The 25,090-nt window shown below is 39.2% G+C and overlaps 1 non-coding gene and 1 pseudogene across 1 annotated transcript; one reads left to right on the plus strand and one right to left on the minus strand.

Moving 5' to 3' along the window:
* Positions 1-3,718: 3,718 nt before the first annotated feature.
* On the minus strand, positions 3,719-15,490 carry LOC138069249 (placental prolactin-related protein 3-like; annotated as a pseudogene).
* Positions 11,188-11,292, plus strand: LOC138069867 (U6 spliceosomal RNA). The gene has a single exon (XR_011144133.1). It is a non-coding gene; the product is annotated as a U6 spliceosomal RNA (small nuclear RNA).
* Positions 15,491-25,090: the final 9,600 nt, after the last annotated feature.

Genomic DNA, 25,090 nt, shown 5'->3' on the forward strand with positions numbered 1-25,090 from the left:
ACATTAAAGTTTCTCTTTTCTAATTCTGGACATTGTGGTCTCTTGGACTAAATATTCTTGGTTTCCTGTTGCTTTGTAGAATAAAGACAAACTGTCCAAACTGGCATATATGATTCTCCTTAATGCATAAAAATCCATAAAAGTATTTCTCCATTCTAACCCTACAATAATATATACAGTATATCATGGGTGCATAATCATGAGAGATACAACATGTACAGTAAAAAATGAACATTTCTTGTGTTTTTGTCAGACTTGATTATTCACTGATACCTTATATTGCTTTATGTATTAGTATATCAGTTGCCTTGATCTAGGATGTCAGAGTTCCTTAATTCATAAGATGATACTAAATGAATTGACAGATGTGCTGTTTTCCTTTTTCCATATCAATATCCCATCAACCTTTCAAAACTCCATCATAAAGCCATCCCATTTGTGCCATTCCTATGACCCACTCAGGTGGCTCCTCGCTTTAGTTCAGTCTACTGTAGCACCGTGCTGGCATCACATCTCATTCTTCTCTCTATCATGCAATACAGCAATTTGTGTGTTTATATCACCCTCTCCATCTCCACAAGTTGCGGGCCTGCTTCTGGAAAATAGAGACTTTTTTAAACCTCAGTTTAAGTCTCACTGTATCCATGACATGTGGCTTACTAATCTATAAGGTCAGTGAACTTAAAAGGTTCTTTATTTATTTGTTTCCATTCGGTAACCACTGCTACTATTCTTGATATAGTAGGGCCATTTCTTCAAATGTAATCTTACACGGAAATCTGTAAAAGAGGGGAAAATCGATGCTTTCTGGATGGCAAGGGAGTGATTGTTAAATCCTGTCCAAATATCCCCTCTTTGGCTATTCCTGACTGACTCTATAATTTATCTATAGCTCTGTTCAATATTGTCTGAAATCTACAGTATTCACTTTATATGTCACAGTCAAGCAAGTAGAGCACTCTCAATGTCACCACTCTGTGCTTGATGTAAAGTCCTAAATTTATGCTTGAAATAAATTTTATAAGAGACAAATACATGAAGATGTATGTGGTCTATTGGTGAGTGTATGTTTCTCCAATTGCATTGTCCGCTTTATTGCAAAATTTTCCTTCTAATAAATACCATCCTCTCTACTGGAAATATCGAGATATTGAAGGAAAAAAAAGTTAAGCAAGTAACAAAATAGAATTAGGTGTTTTAGGCAGTAAATGACAAAGAAAGTGCTTGCAGGGTTTTTTCATGGTCTTTTACCTTTGGAAGAAGAAAGTGAAAGTACAAGAAAGCTGACGCTTTACATGCATGGAGGAGCCAAAGGAGGGATTGATAGTTTGCTTTGGGAGAGAGTATTCTGTAATATTCTACAGGTTTGGGTCATCCCAGGTAGAGGCAGGGGCAGGACTCAGGCAAAAAATAACCCTGCCTATGAGGGAAGAGGTTTGTTTTGCGGACAGTGTTCCTGTATGTGGGTGAAACTTTTCTTTGTCTAAAGGAAGATAATTTGGCTGGATTCTGCCCTGAAGAGTTGCCAAGCTTTGTTCATCTTTAGAACTATGGCCTTTAGTAACAACAAAAGAATACTTCTAATATAAAGGACAATTTCAGAAAAAAGAGGAGAGAAGGGAAAATGGAAATAAAAGGGAATATGAAATATTTGCTCGTAGGATATTAAAAACACATATATATTTGGGTCCTTAAAAATAAAGTGTTCTAACAGCATTTCATCCTTCATTACCCAAGTCCTAGACTCACTTTCCCTTTGCTGCCTTTCCTTCCTTTTGTCTTTCTCTTCCTTCTTCCTTTCTCTTCCTTCTCTCTTATTCATCCACCTTTCCCTTCTACCTTTGATTTCTCATTTTCTGTTTAAGAGGAATTACTGCTAAAGCCCTAAAGATGCTGCAACACCAGCCCAGTAACATCACTGACTTCTTAGGAGAGCCAGTCAAGACATTGGCCCTCATGTCAGGTTGTTTGGAGGCTGTTGAACAAGCTGAGCATCCCTAATCCAGTCACATTGCTCCAGTCTCAGTAGAGACTCAGTCGATTTGGAGGATTTTATAATTCAGGAATGACTAGGGCATGTTTGTAAGGCAAAATAATTAATGACTAGGATAGCTACTCTAAAAGGAAGAGAGAATGGCATCTCACTTCTCAGATAAATGTGTTTTTAAATCCAGATTTCTGATCTCCTCAGTGTCTATGTGACCAGTTTGTCAATTGTCCAGAATCCACAGTGGTGGACAGATGCACACCAGTATTTCTGCCAATCAGTTGTTCAGAGTGTTTATGATACATGGGTTTCCCGTGGGTCAGCTAGTAGGCAGCTGACTATGGGCTGCTTAATTTTCTCCAGATGGTGCTTGCAGAGTGAGGGTAACAGAGAGGCTGTGGTGACTACTGCAGGTGGGGAGCTGTAAAAAGGAAACTATGAATTTGGGGATCCTCAACTTGTGAATGTCATGGAAAATCACCAGGATACCCCTCAAGGGAAACACTTGTCAGTCAGGGGGAATTTCAGATCAGTCCGTCTGGACCAAGAGAAGGCTACAACAGCACCATGTAAGTCAGTGATGTCAGAACTTTCCCATCTCATTACCATCTACCCTGTTCCAACATGGCCCAAGGAATGAAGATCCAGAGAGGGAGACAGAAGGAAATTTGCAGAAATGGACACATACGCATTTCCTGGTAGGTCCCCTGGGCCTCAGCAGGGGAGAGGGAAACACTGAACAGGCTGAATATAAGGTGCAGCTGACACTGACCTGGACTTGTGAAACCCAGAGTGATGGAATGTGTGGAATTGCTGCAAGGTGATGCAGGAAAAGAGGATGCAGTGGAGTGTGGGTGACGACAGCCCCTGGAGGAGGATGAGCCACATCACGTTTCTTTCTGCTATGGTCTCAATCTTTGTGTCCCCCAGAAATTTCGCACGATGAAATCCTGATTCCCATGCTTATGGTATCCATAGGTGGGGCCTTTGTGAGATGATGGAGTTATGACGATGGAGACTCCTCAATGAGATGAGTGCTTTTATATATAAGACACGCACAGAGCTCCCGAGCCCTCTCCCGTGTGAGGATACAGTAAGCAGTGTGTGACCAGAGAGGACTCTGCATGACCACGCTGTAGAAATCCATTTCTGTTGTTTTTAAGCCTGTGGTAGTTTGTTATAGCAAACCAGAAGGACTAAGACAGCATCCTAACAATCTTTAGACAGTTCAGTAAACCTCACGCTTTATACAAAGGTGCAAAGCATTTGTATTGTATGGTGTAACACTGTGATAGTTGGCTGACTGGTCATGGCTGTGTTTCATAAAAAATTCTGAGAATTCAGTCTTCTTGGTAGCATGACCAGAACCATGAACAATTGTCTAATACTTTGATTCTAATAACTTGACCCAGAATAATTTGCTGTGATTCTTATGTAATATCTTAATAGTTTTCTTTGTAATGCCAGCTTCTGCTATTTGTGACTAATTTTAATAGGAGCTTCATTCTCTCAATGTAAGGGTGGATTTTCTTTTGATTTTCTATTAAATGAAGATAAAAAAATCTTAAGAAATTGCCCTCTTAGATTTTGACATCTCTACAGAGTCTGTTTATTTTTTTAAGAGGAGAACAATTTCACAGAGCATGCACTAAAGGGCTATAAATTTTAAAGAAGCTTGCCATGGGATAGATCATTATGATCACCTCAGAGATGGATGGGATGGATGTGGGTTTAGCACGAGTTGTTGATTCGGCACAACAGGATCTTGGTATAAATGTCAACGTTATGTGAATCCCTCTGCAGGCACTTGAACAGTTTATAAAATGCAGAATGACGAATCTTTTCATCTCTGGACACCAGGGATGGGAGTTCTGACCAGACAATGCGATTCTCAGTCAGCCGCCTTACTGGAAAAATAATCTGAATACCCAAAAGATAATGACTTCTTATGTGTTTTATTAGTATTTGCTCTTTTTTTTGCTTCTAATTATCAAAATAAGATTTGGAAAGACATACGAATATAAACTCTCTAGATATGGAATTTGGAGCCAGCCTATGGGAAAACTAAGAGAAATCTAAAATTTAGAAACATAACTCAAGTTTAGTTTTAATTTTCTCTTTTCTTCCTTCCCACTCTCATCCTTTGATTTGAAGAGAACAGAGAAAGAAGACAAGTGGAATTTCAATAGCAGATGTCCTGGGTTACTTTGAAGAAAATGCTCATCTGGGAAATTCTGTTCTCTAGTTCTCTTACTCTTGAAAGTATTTCAACCACCAGTGCCCAGGAAGAGGCAAGCTTTTGGTGGAATTGTGTGCAATGCGGGGAAGGCTGCACATGTCAAAAATTGCAGTGAAATTCTGATTCCTGTACAGTAGAGTCTACCACTATGAATGACTAGGCTCCTGGTTTATATAGTAGCAGTCTAGAATATAGAAGTCATGAATCTTTTTCTTACAAAATGAGGTATTTCAAAACACCTTACGCATTACAAAGGTCACCTCTTTCATTCACGAACAAAGCAAGAAAGCCCTTTGAAGGACACTCACGTTGCTGAATTGCCTCTCTATGAATTCTTGAAGTTCTTGTACTTTTTTCACATTCTCTCTGGCATTTGATAGGATAGTATCTGAGACTTCTTCCATATTCCACAGCTCTGTGAGTAGATGATTCAGAGGTCTATTCCAGGAGTACAGTAATATGAGTATAAACTGACCAAGGTCTTCATTCTAAGCAACCAGAAGAAATGGTCTCATTAAAATAATCATAATTCAGTGGTTTTGGTAACATGTGATCTTTGCTCAGCGCAGCTGACCTAAAAAACTTTTGGTTTTTCTATGTGTATGCAGAGATATTTGAAGGTAGTAAAAGTTGCAAAACTATAAAATGTAAGCTGTTAGTTCACACTTTGCTGAATTATTAAAACTCTAGGTTTTGTTAGGAACTAATTCTTCTGATGCGTTCTAATTTATAACATGAAGAATTTTGTTTTTTCCTCTGAAATTCTACGATCACTCAGTGAGTTCTTTTGTGTTTGTATATTTGCGTGAGAGAATCTAAGTATTTACGGCAAGTCAGTATGTCCCTGCAGAGCCTGACCCAGGAAAGAGGGATTCCACCTGTGCCCACGTCATTGTCACCCAGTGATTCATTCATATTAATGAATCAGACGAATCATTCGTATGGATTTTTGATCAGTAATTGTTTTATGATATTACAACAAAGAGACAAGGAAGAAGACATGACATTCCTAAACAGGCTTCTCTCCTCAGCTGATCCCAAAACCAGCCCCCTGCTGATATGAGAAGTGTCTGTTTTGTTGACATGTGTCGGGGCAGAAAATGGCCCAGTGTTGTCCTTAGTAACGGCATCAGTGGGATTCACAATGGAGTGTTTCCCCCCTAGCTCACTACTATTACCAAAATTTAGCATGAAAATCCCAGGGGCTGAAGATCTCTAGTTAATATGCTTGATTTCTTTACAACCATGAACTGTTTTAGTGGTTAAGAACAAAGAACTGAGTAGGATTAAATATAGTAATGCACATAAAGTGCTCAGTAAAATGTATGGCCATGTAGTAACTCTCAAACTTTAAATTTAAGCTTATTGAACAATCCCTCCTCTTCTTCCTCTTTGACTTTTTCCTTTACTTGACTATCCTCATTATTAATGAGCTTAACAGTGGAAAATAATGCTGGTATCATTAAGAAAGTTATAGAGAGAGAAGACAGTATTTTAAGGGAGGATGCATGTGAAAATATTTTAAATAATGTTAGGATAAAGGATAATGCAGGAAATCAGAAAAAAAGAGATTATAACTGTGAAAGTTTGGAGCTTCCATAAATGATTGAGGCTTGATATGTAAACAGTGTTGTCCTCAGAAAAGAGGCAATTGATGTGGCCATGAGAAGCAAAGCAATGTTTATAGGCTGTTGTAGGAGAGACTTACAAATTAAGAATAAAAGGTGACAGAAGAGTCATTGAGAATGACAAATGAAGGAGGTGTCAGAGAAGTAGAAGCAGAATTGAGAGCCTTGAAAGGCAGATGCGGTGGCTCGGGTGGTGCGGTATAGGACTCCCACGTAGGAGTCACTAGTAACAGGGAGTACTCAAAACTGGAGTGTGTTTCTTACATACTCATGAATTTTTCAGTCTTATATTTTACACATGGAAGTTCCCATTCATTTCCTGTTTTCGTACAGAATAGTGTCTGATGCATTGGTTGAACTAAACTTGTCTGCATGGACATTTTATAGATCTGTTATTTATTTTGCTACTACAGATCTTTAGTCATCCCTTGATTTCGCTCTTGTTTAATCAAATGCACAATATAATTTCTTTTCAATTTCTTACCGTTCCTCCACCTTTTCCTGCATGTACATTTACCATTACCTCTACTAATCTGAAGCCTGGTAACCTACATACTGTTTCATTTGATCCAGTGAAAAACCCAGGTGAAAGACTCACGGTCATCATGAGGGCGATTTCTCTTTCTTTGGGAGTAGGGGTGTCATCGGTATGGCAGCTGTAGAGCATATTCATATAGTTCGGTTTGCCCTGGACATATTTTTCATGCTGAAAGTGATCAGGCAATTAGTTAGGGTTGTTGGGCATTCAGTAGATGAACCCATTACAGGAACATTAACATGTTTGACATTCGTGCAATTTTTTTAACGGGGAGCATCACAAAATTTTAAAGTCATTCTTTTCCTATTTTTCTATACATTGTTTCTATAAAAATGATTTTACATCTAACGTTTCTAACTTTTCCCTTCACTATTTTATTATTCTCTTTTCTTTTTATTTTTTAGTATTTGACCCAAATATAGTATTTTTGTACCAATACTTGATGCTTCCCAGGTGACGTAGTGGTAAAGAACATTCCTGCCGATGAAGGATATATAAGAAGAATCAGGTTGATCTCTAGGTGAGGAGCATCACTGGCAAGAGAGTACAGCATCATACTCCAGTATTCTTGCCTGGCCAATCCTATGGACAGAGGAGCCTCTTGGGCTATAGTCAGTAGGGTTGCAAAGAGTAGGACACAACTGAAGTGAATTAGAATGCATGCTGGACCTATATTTAACCATTTAATCTCTTGTTTTCTTTGGGTTTGAGCCAATATATTCCCTTACAAAGAGTTATACAGTTATGACTTTGACTTATCTCTGAATCCACATACCAAAAACCTTAGTATTCTTCCCAGGTGCAGAGTACAATGTTGTTTATGGTGGCAAAATGGTACGTCATAAATACACGGCAAAAAGTTATAGGAAATACTAAGCAATGGACTGAGAATAATAAAAGTAGAAGAATCTAGCTAACACATTGATAGAGAAAAACTAATCTGTAGCGAAATCTATGAACATTTAAAGAGATTACTTGGAAGAGATGCAAAAAAACTGGACAGTCAAAAATGGAGGATGAAGCAAAAATAGTGAATAAAAGAACTACATGAATTTAACAGAACCCTTTAGCACCGCTTTTTATTAGCTGTCTGCTCTACTGTGTGCTCTTTGACTGACCTAAAAGAATTAACATACAACTTTCAAATACCTTCATCAGAATGAGAATAATTGTTTTCAATTAAACACTCCTTCTATTGTAGCTCAAAAACTATTCACTGCAAATTTTAAAACAATAATTTGTAGCATTAAAAAAACTATCAATATTTGTTTTTGTGAAAGGATTTCAGCTTTGTTTAACATGTTCCATCCACTCAGTTCACTGCAGAGTAGTTCTCATTTATTGGCTATTTACTCTGAGCCTGGAGAAGAAAGCCTAGAGAGACACTGAAGCACCAGAAAATCAACATGCTTCCCTTTCCCCAGTTCCACCTTAAAGTGCTTTATGTCAGGTAGTATTATGGACTGAATACGTGTTCTTCAAATTCATGTGTTTGAGCCCTAACTGCCAAAGTACTGTGTTTTGAAATGGGTTCCGACATTTTGAGATCCCATAGACTGTAGCCCACCAGACTCCTCTGTCCATGGGATTGCTCAGGCAAGAATTCTGGAGTGGCTTGCCATTCCCTTCTCCAGGGAATCTTGCAGACCCAGGGAGAGAACCCAAGGCTCTCACGTTGCAGACAGATTCTTTACCATCTGAGCCACCAGCAAAGCCCATTAAGGTTAAATGAGCTCTTAGGGTGGAACACTGACTCAATAGATTTAGTGTCTTCATGAAGCAAAATGCCAGAGAAATCTCTCTGTGTCTCTGTGTTTTTTATTCTCTCTCTCTTCCCCACACACCACCCTGTGTGAGGATGCATGGAGAATCCAGCCTGGGAAGAAATAATTCTTACCAGAACTTCACCTTGCTGGCACCTTTATCTGGGACTTCTAGGCCCCAGAACTGTGAGAATTATTTATTTCTGTTGTTTATTCCACTGTTAAAATAGATTTCTGTTATTTCCACTGAGTCTATTGTATTCTTTTATAGCATTCTTGGCTGACAAATACAAAATCATTTACTTTGGAAATTTACAAAGAAAATGAATGGAAGGAAATTGAAAAAGTTATTGCACTTCTTAGGAATCTTTGAGATTTCACAAAATTGATCCTTTCTTCGATTTCCACATCTTAGGAGCTGGTGGTCTCTTTGACATAGAGTCTGTGTTATATGAAGTTTGGCATATGGCAGCCTTCTTGTTGAAAGGACAGTATACCTGTCTCTTACATGAAGGTTCCATTTGGGAGCCTGGCCAGCTACAGTCCATGGGGTTGCAAGAATCAGACACGATTTAGCAAAGAAACCACCATCACCAAAGTACTTACAAACTCATTGAACATTATATTGGAATGGTTAGCGATATCACGGGACAGCATGGTGGCATTGAGAAACAGGTTTCTAAGTGATTCCAGGGGGATGTCAAACACGTCAGGACAGCAGATCGGGCATGTTTTGCCTTGGCACAGGAGCAGATTAGACATGACCAGCAGCAGCAGCAGGCAGGACACTGTTTAAATAAAAACATGAGCCATTCTGAGATGATCTAGTCACCTGAGTTTGTCAAATCCATCCTGAGGTGGGAAGCCTTCTCTTTCCCTGTTCCTCTGGGCAGGAGTGATGCTGTAGTAGCCGGGATGGGGAAGAAGGAGGGCCTTCTGTGTAAATTTACATGGATGATGATATTTGCACAAATAGATAGTTGGAGATGTAGGATACCCCCTGTAATTTTGTATTGCTGCCAGAAGTACTTCTGTGCTCTGCAAACATTTGGAACTTAATTCTGAGCCAGAGTGTTTAGGCCATTCTTTTAAGACAGTTTAATGTTGGGACTCTGCAGACTCTGGCAACAGGGCCCTCTAGGAGTTTGCAATTTTTTCACTCTAGATTGACTAATGCTTGCATTTTAGACACTGAAATGACAAGAAAAGTCCAGTTGATCTTTGTGGTTTACCATCACCATGGGGTAAGAGTAAACACATGACTGACTGATCGCTACTATTGACTAAAAAGAGAATACTAAGAGAAAAAAGATACTGTACTTTGGATCTGCTCACTCACCTTAGTAACCCCAGGCATGTCTTTGATACTTTCCCAAAAGCTTGAGAACATCTTAAAATGTGTTTTTCACTGTAACCCTGTGAGATAACCTTAATCTTCACTATGATCATCAAGTTATGTTAATGAAGATGCAATGACTTGGAGAGGGCAAGTAATTTTCCCCAGGTCCCATTATTAGCAGATGCAGGTGACTGGGCACCAATACACTCATCTGTTCACTTCCTGATGTCACATCACACATGCCTGTGGGCCCTCGGTTTGTATGTGTGTAACCAGGAACACATCAGGAGCTTGGTGACTGTGCTGAAAGAGAAAAATATTTTGTCTTTGACTGCAAAACAGCAGTGACCCTAGAACATTTGTTTTACCCACTTTTCACTCACAGTAATGGTCTCTGACAATTATCAGTGTGGGGACCTGGTTCTGCTCGCTAGCCTTTCTTCTAGGCACCTTAACAGCTCTTCTACCTTTATGCATCTTTAATCTTCTCATTACATTTGTTTCTTCAAGAAAACAGCAAATAAATCTCCAAATTTAATAGAATATTACCTGGTCAGCATCCAAGCTAACGTTTGGCTTTGTGAACAAGGCCTGCCCTTTCCTGACTTTGACTTTTTAAAAATTTATCTGTCTGGTCAGGAGTACATCCTGACAACCCATGGGCTTAGTTTTTGAACCATTTCCCAACATCTCCTCTTTGATAGGAGAACTAGACCTTCATGCTTCCATGAGGTTTTGCAATATTTCAGAAATTATTCCTGGCCCTACCTTTGGCCAACAGAAGCATAAAATCATAGATTCTTCCATGCTTGATTTTAATATTACTCTTCCTGTCCATCCTTTGTAAGTAAGCAGAATTTAAGACTGAAGTGAGCAAGAATTGAGTATGAACAAGAGAACTGATAAAATAGAGATTTTATCCTCTTGAATGAGACCTGAACATGATTCTTTTTCCAATTTACCAGAAGAGTGGTAATTTAATCAAGGATAAGATAATCAGCATTTATGAGGTTTTCTCTGCTTTTAGTTAGTTTAAAGGGGGAAGGAATAAAAGAATAAAATAGTCATTTAAAATTAGGTGATGGAAATAAAAGAAGCGGTTCTCAAAAGGAAGACATATAAGTTGGAGAAATCTGGGACTATATCTCTCATCAACTAAAGAGTTTATTGTGGCAGGCAAGGAGAATAATAGCTTGTATACATAGACATAATTGTGTTCATATATTTCTGTGTAATTATACATATGTTATGCCTAAATATACGCTTAATTCCTTCATGGAACTTTGGACCTTATAAAATAGATTTTATAAGAGGCAGTAAATATAGCTGCTGCTGCTGTTGTTAAGTTGCTTCTGTCATGTCCGACTCTGTGCAACCCCATAGACAGCAGCCCACCGGGCTCCATTGCCCCTGGGATTCTCCAGGCAAGAACACTGGAGTGGGTTGCCATTTCCTTCTCCAACGCATGAAAGTGAAAGCAAAGTTGTTCAGTCATGTCTGACTCTTCATCACCCCATGGACTGCAGCCTACCAGGCTCGTCTGACCATGGGATTTTCCAGCCAAGAGTACTGGAATGGGGTACCATTGCCTTCCCCAAGTAAATATAGAATACCCTAATTCCTAATGCAATTGATCATTTATTGGTAGATAACTAACTATATGATTTTTTTTGTGTTAAAATGTTATTCGTCTGTTTGCTTTGGTATCACATATATTAAATAATTGGAATAATACTGAGAAGATCAGCATGGCCCCTGCCCAAGGATGACACACATTTGTAAAGTCTTCCGTATTTTTCTGTAACAACTTCAAGGGTTTAGATTGAAAGCAAGGTGGCAAGGAGGTTAAAGAAAGAGGGAACATAGGTATACCTGTGGATGATTCAAGTTGAGGTTTGGCCGAAAGCAGTACAGTATTGTAAAGCAATAAAACTGTTATTGGGGATCATATAACAGGTTCACATATCCATTGTATGGCTAAAGAGGGTCTGACTGGAAACTGATGGCATCAATTATCATTGGTTAGTGATTCATTTGAACTCTGGGAGTTGGTGATGGACAGGGAGGCCTGGCGTGCTGCGATTCATGGGGTCACTAAGAGTCGGACATGACTGAGCGACTGAACTGAACTGAACTGAGTGATTCATTAACTTTATAGTTGAATGAGCAAAGTAAACGAAGAAAGACTACTATCTGTGATTCAGTGTCATAGCAAGCTATAATCATTGTCTGTGTTCGCTTTTAGGTGGTATAGTACCCAGACTTTGAAATTGAACCTGTTCCCAGAAGTGCAGTCGTGAGTCCTGCCCAGGGTTTTTGTTCCTGATGCTGGAGGTTTCTGTTCGCTGGTCACTAAGGCCGAAATATTCTCTCCTGAGCATTTTCTGGTTCTATCATGTGCATACATTTTTATATGTTGGTTTTCTAATTTGATTCTCTTATTCTTTTGACCCAGACTACCAAATCCCTTTACGATTTATTTTTCAGACCCTTTTGTGCTTTGATTTTTCTGATGCTCATTAGTATATTTGCTTCCATGTCTACCTCTCTGAGTAGTTTTCAGCATCTACATAGTTTAGTTCAGTTCAGTCGCTCAGTTGTCCGACTCTTTGCGACCCCATGAATCGCAGCACGCCAGGCCTCCCTGTCCATCACCAACTCCTGGAGTTCACTCAGACTCACGTCCATCGAGTCAGGGATGCCATTCAGCCATCTCATCCTTGTCATCCCCTTCTCCTCCTGCCCCCAATCCCTCCCAGCATCAGAGTCTTTTCCAATGAGTCAACTCTTCACATGAGGTGGCCAAAGTACTGGAGTTTCAGCTTTAGCATCATTCCTTCCAAAGAAATCCCAGGGCTGATCTCCTTCAGAATGGACTGGTTGGATCTCCTTGCAGTCCAAGGGACTCTCAAGAGTCTTCTCCAACACCACAGTTCAAAAGTATCAATTCTTTGGCACTCAGCCCTCTTCACTGTCCAACTCTCACATCCATACATGACTACAGGAAAAACCATAGCCTTGACTAGACAGACCTTAGTCGGCAAAGTAAGGTCTCTGCTTTTGAATACACTATCCCAGTTGGTCATAACTTTTCTTCCAAGGAGTGTCTTTTAATTTCATGGCTGCAATCATCATCTGCAGTGATTTTGGAGCCCAAAAAAATAAAGTCTGACACTGTTTCCACTGTTTCCCCATGTATTTGCCATGAAGTGATGGGACAGGATGCCATGATCTTCATTTTCTGAATGCTGAGCTTTAAGCCAACTTTTTCACTCTCCACTTTCACTTTGATCAAGAGGCTTTTTAGCTCCTCTTCACTTTCTGCCATAAGGGTGGTGTCATCTGCATATCTGAGGTTATTGATATTTCTCCCAGCAATCTTGATTCCAGCTTGTGTTTCTTCCAGTCCCGCATTTTTCATGATGTACTTTGCATAGAAGTTAAATAAGCAGGGTGACAATATACAGCCTTGACATACTCATTCTCCTATTTGGAATACGTCTGTTTTCCATGTCCAGTTCTAACTGTTGCTTCCCGACTTGCATATAAATTTCTAAAGAGGCAGGTCAGGTGGTCTGGTATTCCCATCTCTTTCAGAATTTTCCAGAGTTGATTGTGATCCACACAGTCAAAGGCTTTGGCATAGTCAATAAAGCAGAAATAGATGTTTTTCTGGAACTCTCTTGCTTTTTCAATGATCAAGCAGATGTTGGCAATTTGATCTCTTGTTCCTCTGCCTTTTCTAAAACCTGCTTGAACATCAGGAAGTTCACAGTTCATGAATTGCTGAAGCCTGGCTTGGAGAATTTTGAGCATTACCTTACTAGCATGTGAGATGAATGCAATTGTGCGGTAGTTTGTGCATTCTTTGGCATTGCCTTTCTTTGAGATTGGAATGAAAACTGACCTTTTCCAGTCCTGTGGCCACTGCTGAGTTTTCCAAATTTGCTGGCATATTGAGTGCAGCACTTTCACATAAACATAAGTGTAGCACCTACATAAACCCTACCCTATTCTCTTATGTCTGGATGTTGGGGTTTAGCATCAGCATAATTTTATGAACTTCATTTTCCTTCTGGTGCAGTTTCTGGTATACAGTTTAAGCTGGTTGGCTCCTATCTGGCTTGTTTGTGTTGTCTCCAAAAATTAGAGAACTCTGTTTTCTTTCTAGGAAATACTGCCCCTTGTTCTGATACCATTGCTAATATTCTGTGATTTCACTTCATGCCTCATAAACTTTGTCTTTCTCAAACAACTGTAACTTGAGCACTATGTGCCTCTATGTTGGATTTTTAAAAGTTACATATTTTCATATATAAAAAATTAATAAGGTCTGAAGCTAGAATCAAGTTTGCTGGGAGAAATATCAATAACCTCAGATATGCAGATGACACCACCCTTATGGCAGAAAGTGAAGAGGAACTAAAAAGCCTCTTGATCAAAGTGAAAGTGGAGAGTGAAAAAGTTGGCTTAAAGCTCAGCATTCAGAAAACGAAGATCATGGCATCCGGTCCCATCAGTTCATGGGAAATAGATGGAGAAACAGTGTAAACAGTGTCAGAGTTTATTTTTTGGGGCTCCAAAATCACTGCAGATGGTGACTGCAGCCATGAAATTAAAAGATGCTTCCTCCTTGGAAGAAAAGTTATGACCAACCTAGATAGCATATTCAAAAGCAGAGACATTACTTTGCTGACTAAGGCCCGTCTTGTCAAGGCTATGGTTTTTCCAGTAGTCATGTATGGATGTGAGAGTTGGACTGTGAAGAAGGCTGAGCGCCAAAGAATTGATGCTTTTGAACTGTGGTGTTGGAGAAGACTCTTGAGAGTCCCTTGGACTGCAAGGAGATCCAACTAGTCCATTCTGAAGGAGATCAACCCTGGGATTTCTTTGGAAGGAATGATGCTAAAGCTGAAACTCCAGTACTTTGGCCACCTCATGTGAAGAGTTGACTCATTGGAAAAGGCTTTGATGTTGGGAGGGATTGGGGGTGGGAGGAGACAGAGACGACTGAGGTTGAGATGGCTGGATGATATCACTGACTCGATGGACGCGAGTCTGAGTGAACTCCGGGAGTTGGTGATGGACAGGGAGGCTTGGCGTGCTGCAATTCATGGGGTCGCAAAGAGTCGGACACAACTGAGCGACTGAAATGAACTGAACTGAACTGAACTGAGGATCTAAGTTTGAGCTTCATGATCTAATCGTGAGATTGAAAAAGCTCTGGGTATTGTTTATGGACAGGGAAGCCTGTGTTGCCACAGTCCATGGGTCACAAAGAGTTAGACACAGCTGAATGACTGACTGAACTGAAGAGAGTGGAACTTACTTGTGTTCTCCTCAAAAAGCAAAAGTAAACATGTGTGGTGATGGCAATGTTACCTAATAGAAAGGGAAACTCATTGCTAATACATGCACAAATGGGGGTGGACAAGATGACGGAGGGGTAGGTGGAAGTGGGGTTCACCTCTCTCCACTGATGCATCAAGAGCATCCAAAGATGCAGCAGTTCTCACAGAAGACCAGGTGAGCACTGGCAGGACTCCCTGACTACTGAGAAGAAATATCTGGATCCATACAGAACTCAGTAGGAGAAAGGAAAGAAGGCACAAGGAGGAAGGGGAGAGGAGGAGGAGAGCAAGTGGGACCAGCCTGCACCCGGGGGAGAAGGAGCTGAAGCTCAGGGGAGAGATCCCCGCATCCATGGCCGTCCACTGGGATGGGGGAGGCATTTAAAGCAGTTGGGGAGTAAACTAACTAATCTGTGACAGTCTGAACGGAGTGAGAACCACATAGAGAAGCCATGCTGCAGCCTTTCATACCTTGGACAGGGTTGTAAGTCCACTGGTATCCACGGAAGCTGGGAGCTGGAGCCATGGGGATTGTGGAATGATCCCAGGGTGAGGACTCCTGTTGATCGTGGGAGTCAGCCTGATGGGATGGGATGGAGGAAATCTGTTGCATGGAATGCTTCTTAAGGAAAGGCATGAGGCCATAAAAGTAAGGTTCAACTGCCTGTGGAGTAGCTGTCTCTTTCTCCATGCTGGTACCTGCAGGTTGAGCAATAGAGAAAGACTTCAGTGAGGGTGGTCCTTGAGTGCCTGATGCACTAAGCAATGGAGAATTTTGAATGTTTATATACCTGACCCTACATATTCTCTTGCTAAATTTTGGGTTTTAGCATTGTAATTTTTTATGAACTTAACTTTCTTCTGGTAGAGTTTCTGGTTTACAATTAAAGCTAATTCCTCACATCTGGCTTGATCTTGGTGTTTCAAAAAACTTTGAGAACCTTCCTTCCTCTCAAGGCAATATTGCCCTTTACTTTACTACCATTGCTGACTTACTGTACTTTCACCTCTTGCCTTACATATTCTATGTCTTTCTCTATTCACTATAACTTTAGTAGTATGGGTCCCTGTGTTGGTATTAATACTTATAGTAAATTATTAACTGATGCAGTTGAGAATCAAAAGGACTACAGTAACAACAGTAGTAATAAATTACAGCCAAATTATAATCCATTAATACTCCCATTTAAAACTGATTTTCTATCTATATATTACTCAGGTCTCTTAACTCATTTTCCTTACTAGGTGGCTCAATTTTGAAATGAAATATAGAAAACAATGGATGGTAAACACTGGAAATTACCTTCCTTTGGATATGCCTCATTAGTAAGTGTGCAAATATTAGGTTCTTTTTCCCCAATGGGCCTGTTCTTAGTACACATTATAGCTCATTGTGGGGTGATTGCTATTGACTGAAAAATGTACACATTGAACTGTAATTGTCCTATAAGTGAGTGGAGATGAAGAGATTAATACCAGAAAGGAACAGGCTTTTGTTGTTCTAGAAGGAAAACCTTGCTGTGTCTCTCACCTACAGTCTAATCTTCAGATTTATTGAAACTCTTGCTTTCCTTACACTCCATTAAAAATTTGGATTATTTGGGTTTTTTTGTCCTTGAGTTGTATGTCTCATGTATTTTTGGATATAAGCCCTTATCAAATATATGATTTGGAAATATCTTCTGTCAATCTGTAAATTGCCATTTGATTTTGTTGATGTTTCTTTGTTTGCAGTTCGATGTCATCACACTTGTATGTTTTTGCAGTGTTGTCTTTGCTTTTGGTGTGAAACCCAAAAACTCATTACAAAGACCAATGGCAAGGAGATTACCTCAATGTTTTCTCCTAGGGGTATAATAGCTTAAAGTCATATGTTCAACTTTTAATCCCTTTTTAGTAGATTTTTGTGTATGGCAAAAGACAGGGGCACAGTTTCATTTTTTCATAGGACTATCCAGTTTTCCCAGTGCCATTTTAAAAAAGCTTGTCCTTTCTCCACTGGATATTCTTGGCTCCTTTTTCATAAGCTAACTGACAATAAATGGGTGTGCCCCTTTCTGGCTTCTCTGTTCTGCTCTGCTGATCTATGTGTTTATTTTTGTGCCAGAAGCAAATCATTTTGTCTTGAATACTATAACTTTCTAATACAGTTTGAAATCAGCAACCCTAGTCTCAAACTTTGTTCTTTTTTCTCAAGGTCACTTGTATCTTTGGTGTGTTGTGATTTAATGCAACAGAATAGACCAAAAGAGATGGAAAAAGTACACAGAAGAACCATACACAAAAAAGTATCTTAATGACTGAGAAAATCACAGTGGTGTATTTTCTCACTCAGAGCCAGATATTCTAGAATGTGAAGTCAAGTGGGTCTTAAGAAGCACTGCTGCCTATAAAGCTATTGGAGGTGATAGAATTCTAGCAAAGCTATTTAAAATCCTAAAACATGATGCTATTAAAGTGCTCCGCTCTATATGTCAGAAAACTTGGAAAAGCCAGAAGGGGCCAAAAGACAGGAAGAGGTCAACCCTTGTCCCATTTCCCAAGAAGGGCAGTATTAAAGAATGTTCAAGCCACTGAACAATTGCAATCATCTCCAGTGCTAGTAAGATTATGCTCAAAATCCTCCAGGTTAGGCTTCAGCATTATGTGAACCTAGAACTTTCAAGTGTTCAATTTGGGTTTAGAAAACGCAGAGGAACTGGAGATCAAATTGGCAACATATGTTGGAACATAGAGAAATCAAGGGAATTCCAGAAAATACATTTGGTTCATTGACCTTACCAAACTGTGTGGATCACAACAAAGTGAAAAATTGTTAAGGAGATGGGCATACCAGACCAACCTTACCCATCTTCTGAGAACCCTGTATGCAGTTCAAAAAGCAACAGTTAGAACCAGACAAAGAACAATAAACTGGTTCAAAATTGGTGAAGGAGTCCGTCAAGGATGAATATTGTCACCCTGACGATTTAACTTATATGCAGAGCATGTCATGCAAAATGTTGGATTGGATGAGTCCTAAAGGCTAGAATCAAGACTCCTGATAGAAATATCAACAACCTCAGATATGTGAATGATACCACTCTAATGGCGGAAAGCAAAGAGGAACTAACGAGACTCCGATGAGGATGAAAGAGGAGAGTGAAAAAGCTGGCTTAAAACTCAATATCAAAAAAGCTAAGATCATGGCATCTGGTCCCATCACTTACATGCAAATAGAAGGGGAAAAGGTGGAAGCAGTGACAGATTTCCTCTTCTTTGGCTCTAAAATCACTGTGGATGGTGACTGCAGCCATGAAATTAGAAGTCGATTGCTTCTTGGCAGGAAAGCTGTGACAAACCTAGACAGTGTGTTAAAAGCAAAAACATCATTTTGCCAACAGAGGTATGTATAGTCAAGGCTATGCTCTTTCCAGTAGTCATGTACGCATGTATGAGCTGGACCAATAATAAACAAGGCAGAATGCTGAAGAAATGATGTATTCAAACTGTGTTGCTGTAGAAGACTCTTAAGAGTCCCTTGGGCACCAAGGAGATCAAAACCAGTCAATCTTAAGTGAAGTCAACCCCATTAACTGTGCGGAAAGACTGATGCTGAAGCTGGATCTCCGATAGTTTGGCCATCTAATGCGAATAGCTGACTCATTGGAAAAGACCCTGATGCTGGGAAAGATTGAAGCCGAAGAAAAAGAGGCTGACAGAGGATGAGATGGTTGGGTGGCATCACAAATTCAATGGGCATGAACTTGGGCAAATTGTAGGAGATGGTAAGTGACAGGGAAATCTGGCGTGTTGCAGTCTGTGAAGTCACAAAGAGACAGACAGGACCTGGCAACTGAACAACAACAACAGTTTGATACAAGTTGTAGAATTTTTTATTTCTGTTTTGTGAAAAATGCCTCAGGATTTTGAAAGAGACTGCAGAGAATATGTAGATAGCTTTGGGGAGTATGGATATTAACAATATTAATTCTTCCAGTCAATAAATAAGAAATAAGTTTCTCTTGTGTCTTTAAATATTTCTTTCATGAGTGTCTTGAATGTTTTCGTACATAGATCTTTCAACATCCAGCTTAGATTTATTTCTAAGTACTTTTTTTGGGGATGCAATTGTAAATGGGATTATTTATATTTCTTTAATGTGTTTTGGTGTTATGTCCTAGAAATTCTACTATTGGGCATATACCCTGAGAAAACCATAATCCAAAAAAGACACGTGTACCCCATAATTCATTCCAACATTCTATACAATAGCCAGGACATGGAAGCAATCTAGATGTGCATTGAGAGAGGAATGGATAAAGAAGTTGTGGTGCATCTATACAAGGGAATTTTAATTAACCTTAAAAAGAAGTGAATTTGGGTCACTTGAGCTGAGGTGGATGAACTTGCAGCCTGTTATATAGAGTGAAATAAGTCAAAAGGAGAAAACAAAATATTGTATATTAATGTGTATATATGGAATCTAGAAAAATGGCACTGGTTAACCTATTTTCAGGGCAGGAAGAAAGACACAGACAGAGAACATGTTTGTGGACACAACAGGGAAAGGAGAGGGCAAGTTGAATTGAGAGAGTAGCATTGAAACATAGTACATTACCATATGTAAGATATTAATAGATAGCTAGTGGGAAGTGGCTGTGTGACACAAAAAGCTTACCCAGTGCTCTGTGACAACCTGGAGAAGTGAAATGGGGTACGTGGTGGGGGGATTCAAGAGGGAGGGGATACATGTATACTTATGGCTGATTCACGTTGTACAGCAGAAACCAACACATTGTAAAGCAATTATACTCTAATTAAAATAAATTTACAAAATAATATATACATATATCAAATTATCCTGTCCTTGGAAGGAAAGTTATGACCTATCTAGATAGCATATTAAAAAGTGGAGACATTACTTTGCCAACAAATTTCCACCTAGTCAAGGCTATGTGTTTCCCAGTGGTCATGTATGGATGTGAGAGTTGGACTGTGAAGAAAGCTGAGCACCGAAGAAATGATGCTTTTGAACTGTGGTGTTGGAGAAGACTCTTGAGAGTCCCTTGGACTGCAAGGTGATACATCCAGTCCATTCTAAAGGAGATCAGTCTTGGGTGTTCATTGGAAAGACTGATGCTAAAGATGAAACTCCAATACCTGGCCACCTCATGGGAAGAGTTGACTCATTGGAAAAGACTTTGATGCTGGGAGGTATTGGGGGCAGGCAGAGAAGGGTACGACAGAGGATGAGATGGCTGGATGGCATCACTGACTCAATGGACATGAGTTTCAATGAACTCCAGACTTTGGTGTTGGACAAAGAGGCCTGGTGTGCTGCGATTCATGGGGTCGCAAAGAGTCGGACATCACTGAGTGACTGAACTGAACTGAACTGAACTGATACTTTAAATATCTTACAGTTTTCTCTACCAATTCTGTCTCAAAAAATGCTCTGCTTGCTAGTCACTATTCATGACATTTGATATATATATATGTTTGTGTCTACATAGGAAAAATTAAAAAGAAAAGAACTGCAGTATCTACTGAGAAAGGCAAAATGGAGACTTTTTCAATGTTTAAATATCACTTAAGCAAAAGCATTAAAAATTAAGTAGTTATCAATGGATGAATAGCCCCTCAGCCTCTGGCCTCACTTTTAACTGCACCCTGCTTCTCCTCTTTCTAGTGTTTGGTAGGTTTTTTATCTTTGAGGGCAAACTTAACACGTCAGCTTCCATACAAATGTTATAACTGGGTGCTTAGTCCCCAGGGGTGACAAAGAATCTTATCAGTTGAAACTGCTTGTGTGAAATAAAAGCCTCCCCCTGTATCATTTGTGCTTTTAAGGAGATCCAAAAAGCTGAGGGTAGCACTGAGAGAGAGGTTTTGTTTTCCAAGCTGGATCCTATTGTCAGGACTAGATCGGTGGTGTATGAAATTTTTCAGGCTGCTTGAGCAGCAGTGGCTGTCTTATGCTTGCACACATATGCCCATCACACAGACACACACACAAACACACACACATCACACACACACACACTCCCCACATAATAAATGACTGGCATACAAAGGAAACTCAGGTTCCCATTTTCCAGTGACTGAAGATAGAAAATTTAGACTGATCTTGTTGCCCTAATTCTCTTCTTTTCAAAGTAAATTGTTAGTGAAAACAGTGAAAATCCCACACTAAACCTTCAAATCAGAAGAGAATTTTAATGTTCCTCCTTCATTTTCTTAAAATAAAAATATTCAAAACAATATAAATACATAGACATCAATTTCCAGGCAAGAGTACTGGAGTGGGGTGCCATTGCCTTTTCCACAATATATTCATACAGATATACATACAGGGTAGCTGAAGGATCTTCTAACCAGGATGGCATTAACTTTGGTGTGGAAGGTCTCTGACAGTGTTACGATGACCAGTCATTGAAAGGTTTAACATTTTTCATGTGGCTGAATATGGTTTTTCTTCTCAACACTGCAGATCATAAAGCCTTTGTGGGGCTACAGTAAAACCCGAGAAACTTGCTCTTGTTTTGCTATCACCACCTCTGAGTTTTGAACCTCTGGGGGTGTCTTATCAACCCAAGTTTCATCTGAAATGGCTGCTGTTAAAATGAAGATGCGTTGCTTTTGAAAAGATATTTCTGTTATTTGTTACCATAATAGCTGTAATTTTTGACTACTTTTCCTTTCTCTAGGAAATTTTACATTTTTAAATGTGAGTGTTGGTATTAAAGTTATAGGGACATTGCATAAGAGTTTTAAAAAATTAATGCTTTGATCAAATTTTGGAACTATAAAATAGGTTGGGGTGACCTGATTTCTCTCAGTCCTCTTGTTTGGTTACAGAGTGGGAACCACATCAGATGGTGACCATTCTGCTCCTTATACAATTCCTGGGAATTCAGTCCACAGTCTCCTTTAATGATCCACCCCAGGACTCAACAACCCAGTTTGTTGAAATTTCCTATTATATATACCTTGAAGCTCGAAGTCATTCCATGTTTTGTTTTCCATTTTCCATGGAATTTGAAACTTCTCTAGTCTAATAATTCTAATAAACTTTGATGTGATTATTAAATGATCTTGAACATAATTTTCTAAAGGTAAGCCATCTTAAGCATTTAGCATTTCTCATGTCTTCCTTTGCACTCTATCTTTTGTATATTTTGGCATATGAATATATAATCATGATTGAAATTGTTTCAAAGCTTCATAATTTACAAAGCAATTTTTATATTCATATTGGTCTTAGTCTCATTGTGATAAACAAGGAGACAAGGGTTTCATGCACTTAGGGAAGAAAGAAACCTGGGAAACAAGGAAGGAAGTTAAGGTGATGTGTAATGAAGGGTTGAGTAGATCAGGAAATGTAAGAACATGAAAGAACATGTAAGAACATGAAATAATGGGATGTGTACATATTTCAATGGCCAAACTAGGTAAGATAGATAGGTCTGCCAAGAACAGTTGCCCTTTTCTGATTCACTAATTTTTGTAGCAACATCAAAGCCTCATATTTTTTGCAGACTCTTGCCTGGTAGAATCCCATTCTGACAAAATTGGCACACAGATGCTCCGCACACAGGTGTGTATACAGACATTGACAGGTGAAATGAGCCAATTTGCATTCTGTCTACCAATGGCTCTTTGGTCTGTCCCTCTTTCCCTTCAATTTTTTTGTAGTCTTCCTGCATGTTCTGGGAAATGGGTAGCTCCAACACACACATTAAAAGTTGTGGGGATAAAGTTGACTCCATTACAAATTAAAGTTACACTGCTGGTTCAGCAGTAAAGAACCCACCTGCCAATGCAGGAGACCCGATTTCGATTTCCTGAGTGGTGAAGATACCCTGGACAAGGAAATGGCAACCCACTCTAGTATTCATGTCAGGGAAATCCCATGGACAGAGGAGCCTGGTTGATTACAGTCCACAGGATTGCAAAAGAATCAGGCACTAATTAGTGACTAAATAACAAAATCAGGGAAGTCTTTCCCCCATCATTCCCTCTTGCTGGCCACTGTTGAATATGATTTTAAAACTGGAGATTTGGAGTTGTATTTGAAAATCAGAAATATATACCACTTCCAATTGAAGGAAGAATCTGTAATTCAGTCCATGAATGTTTAAAGTCTTAGAACTTCATTAAGTTGTGATGACTACAGTGAGACAGTCAAGGTTGAGAAATAGAAGCTCAGCCTTCTCTCCCCAGCAAGACAGCTGCCAGATGACGCTGTGCTCTGAGCTTGTTCTCTTGGCCTCTGTTCTGCTGGTCTCCTGCATGCAGAGCAAGAAAACTTAAAAAGCTATTAGAGTTGGCGGCAGGCGGGGGTGGGGGGCGGGGTGGTCAGACACCCCGTGACAAAAATTTACCCCAATCCCACAAAGAAGGCAACCCTTTTTCTTTTAAATTGGAAATTTTAAGGAAAGATTTGTGGACCTTTGGGTTTATAAAACCACCTGGCGCTTCATAGTTTGCAGGCTGGTTGCTTTGAGAGTTCAAAGTTTGGACTGACCACACCATTATTGTTACCACTCCTCCTTGAATAGTTCAGTTTCGTTTCCACATTGATACCTAAGAAGCTAGGCTTTTAAACTTATTGGACAACTTGTAAACATTGGTAGGATTTAGAATAATGGACCTGTTACTTTTTAAGGACACTTTTTTACTGTTTGACCCTTTTTGCATTAAGGATTCCAGTTGGTGACCTCTGAGTTTCCACTTAACTTAGCTTCCTTATGGAAGCAATGCCTAATTAGGGTTTTGTTCTAGCAGTTGGTGACCTTTGACCCCTCTCAGTAAAGTGTTTAGGCTGAGGAGGGCTTGAAAAGGGTTTTCAGATGGGATATTTCCAACCTCTTCCAAGCTAAAGTATTCTTCCTCTCAGCAGAGCAAAGTCTTATATAGAAATGGTTTCCATTCTTTATAGAGTGTTCTGGTGGAGCAACTCAGATCAAAGGCTTGATATTTGAAAAATGTACATTCACATTGCAGAGCAAAAAAAAAAAATGTTATGCAAGTCAATAATATTACTTTAGAGTGACTCAAGTGTGTTCTCAATTTCAAAAGAAAATGGAGAAAATGAGAACAGGGTGTATAATTTTTCTCTGCCTAATTGTATTTTTAACTGAGGTGAAATCTCAAATATCCCTTTACTGCTAATGACAGGTCCCCAAGGACTCTGGGTGTAGGGCAGTCTGCTTATTAATTGTCATACCTTTGATAATCTTGTACACTTAGATTAAGGGTGACAAACTTTGATCCACCTCACACTTTTGGAATGCAAATTAGTTACATTTTATTAAAGAAATAGCATTTTAGGGAAGAATATAAAATGAGAAACAGAGATAATGTGGATTAGCCCTTTAGGTACCTTTAGCCCCAGAAAATTAGTTGTATTCATAGGATTTTTTACTGTTGTTGTCATAGTATTTGTTGAGTACCCGTTTTATGCATGTCAGTCTTTCTCTTAGGTACACTGTAATTGTATCTTTAGATTACACAACATTTTGGGATAAGGCTGTTTATTTTTTTCTTTGCATATTCAACATATTTTATGGGGTGATTGCTATTGACTGAAGAATGTACACATTGAATTGTAATTGTCAAACAAGTGAGTGGAGATGAAGAAAGTAATGCCAGACAGGCACAGGCTTTTGTTGTTCTAAAAGGAAAACCTGGCTGTGTCTCTCACCTACAGTCTAATCTTCAGATTTTTTGAAACTCTTACTTTTATTACGCTCTAATAAATTTTAGGATTATTTGTTTTTTCTGCCCTTCAGTTGTATGTCTCATGTAGTTTTGGATATTAAGCCCTTTTCAAATATATGATTTGGAAATATTTTCTGTCAATCTGTAAGTTGCCATTTGATTTTGCTGATGTTCCTATGTTTGGAGTTTTATGTGGTTCCACTACTTTGTTTTTGCAGTTGTGCCATGCTTTTGGTGTGAAACCAAAAAAACAATTGCAAAGACAGATGGCAAGAAGATTATCTCAATGTCTTCTTCTAGTAGTTTAATTGCTTAAAGTCTTATGTTCTGATTTTTTATTCATTTTTAGTTGATTTTCGTGTATAGCAAAAAACAGGGGCATAGTTTTGGTTTTTTCATAGGACTATCGAGTTTTCTCAGTATCATTCTTGAAAAGCATGTCCTTTTCCAACTGGATATTCTTGGCTCTTTTTCATAAGCTAACCGACAACATATGGATGTGCATTTCTTTCTGGTTTTGCTGTTCTCCTCTGTTGATCT

This window comes from Capricornis sumatraensis, chromosome 22 (genome assembly GCF_032405125.1).
Source record: "Capricornis sumatraensis isolate serow.1 chromosome 22, serow.2, whole genome shotgun sequence".
NCBI lineage: Eukaryota > Metazoa > Chordata > Mammalia > Artiodactyla > Bovidae > Capricornis > Capricornis sumatraensis.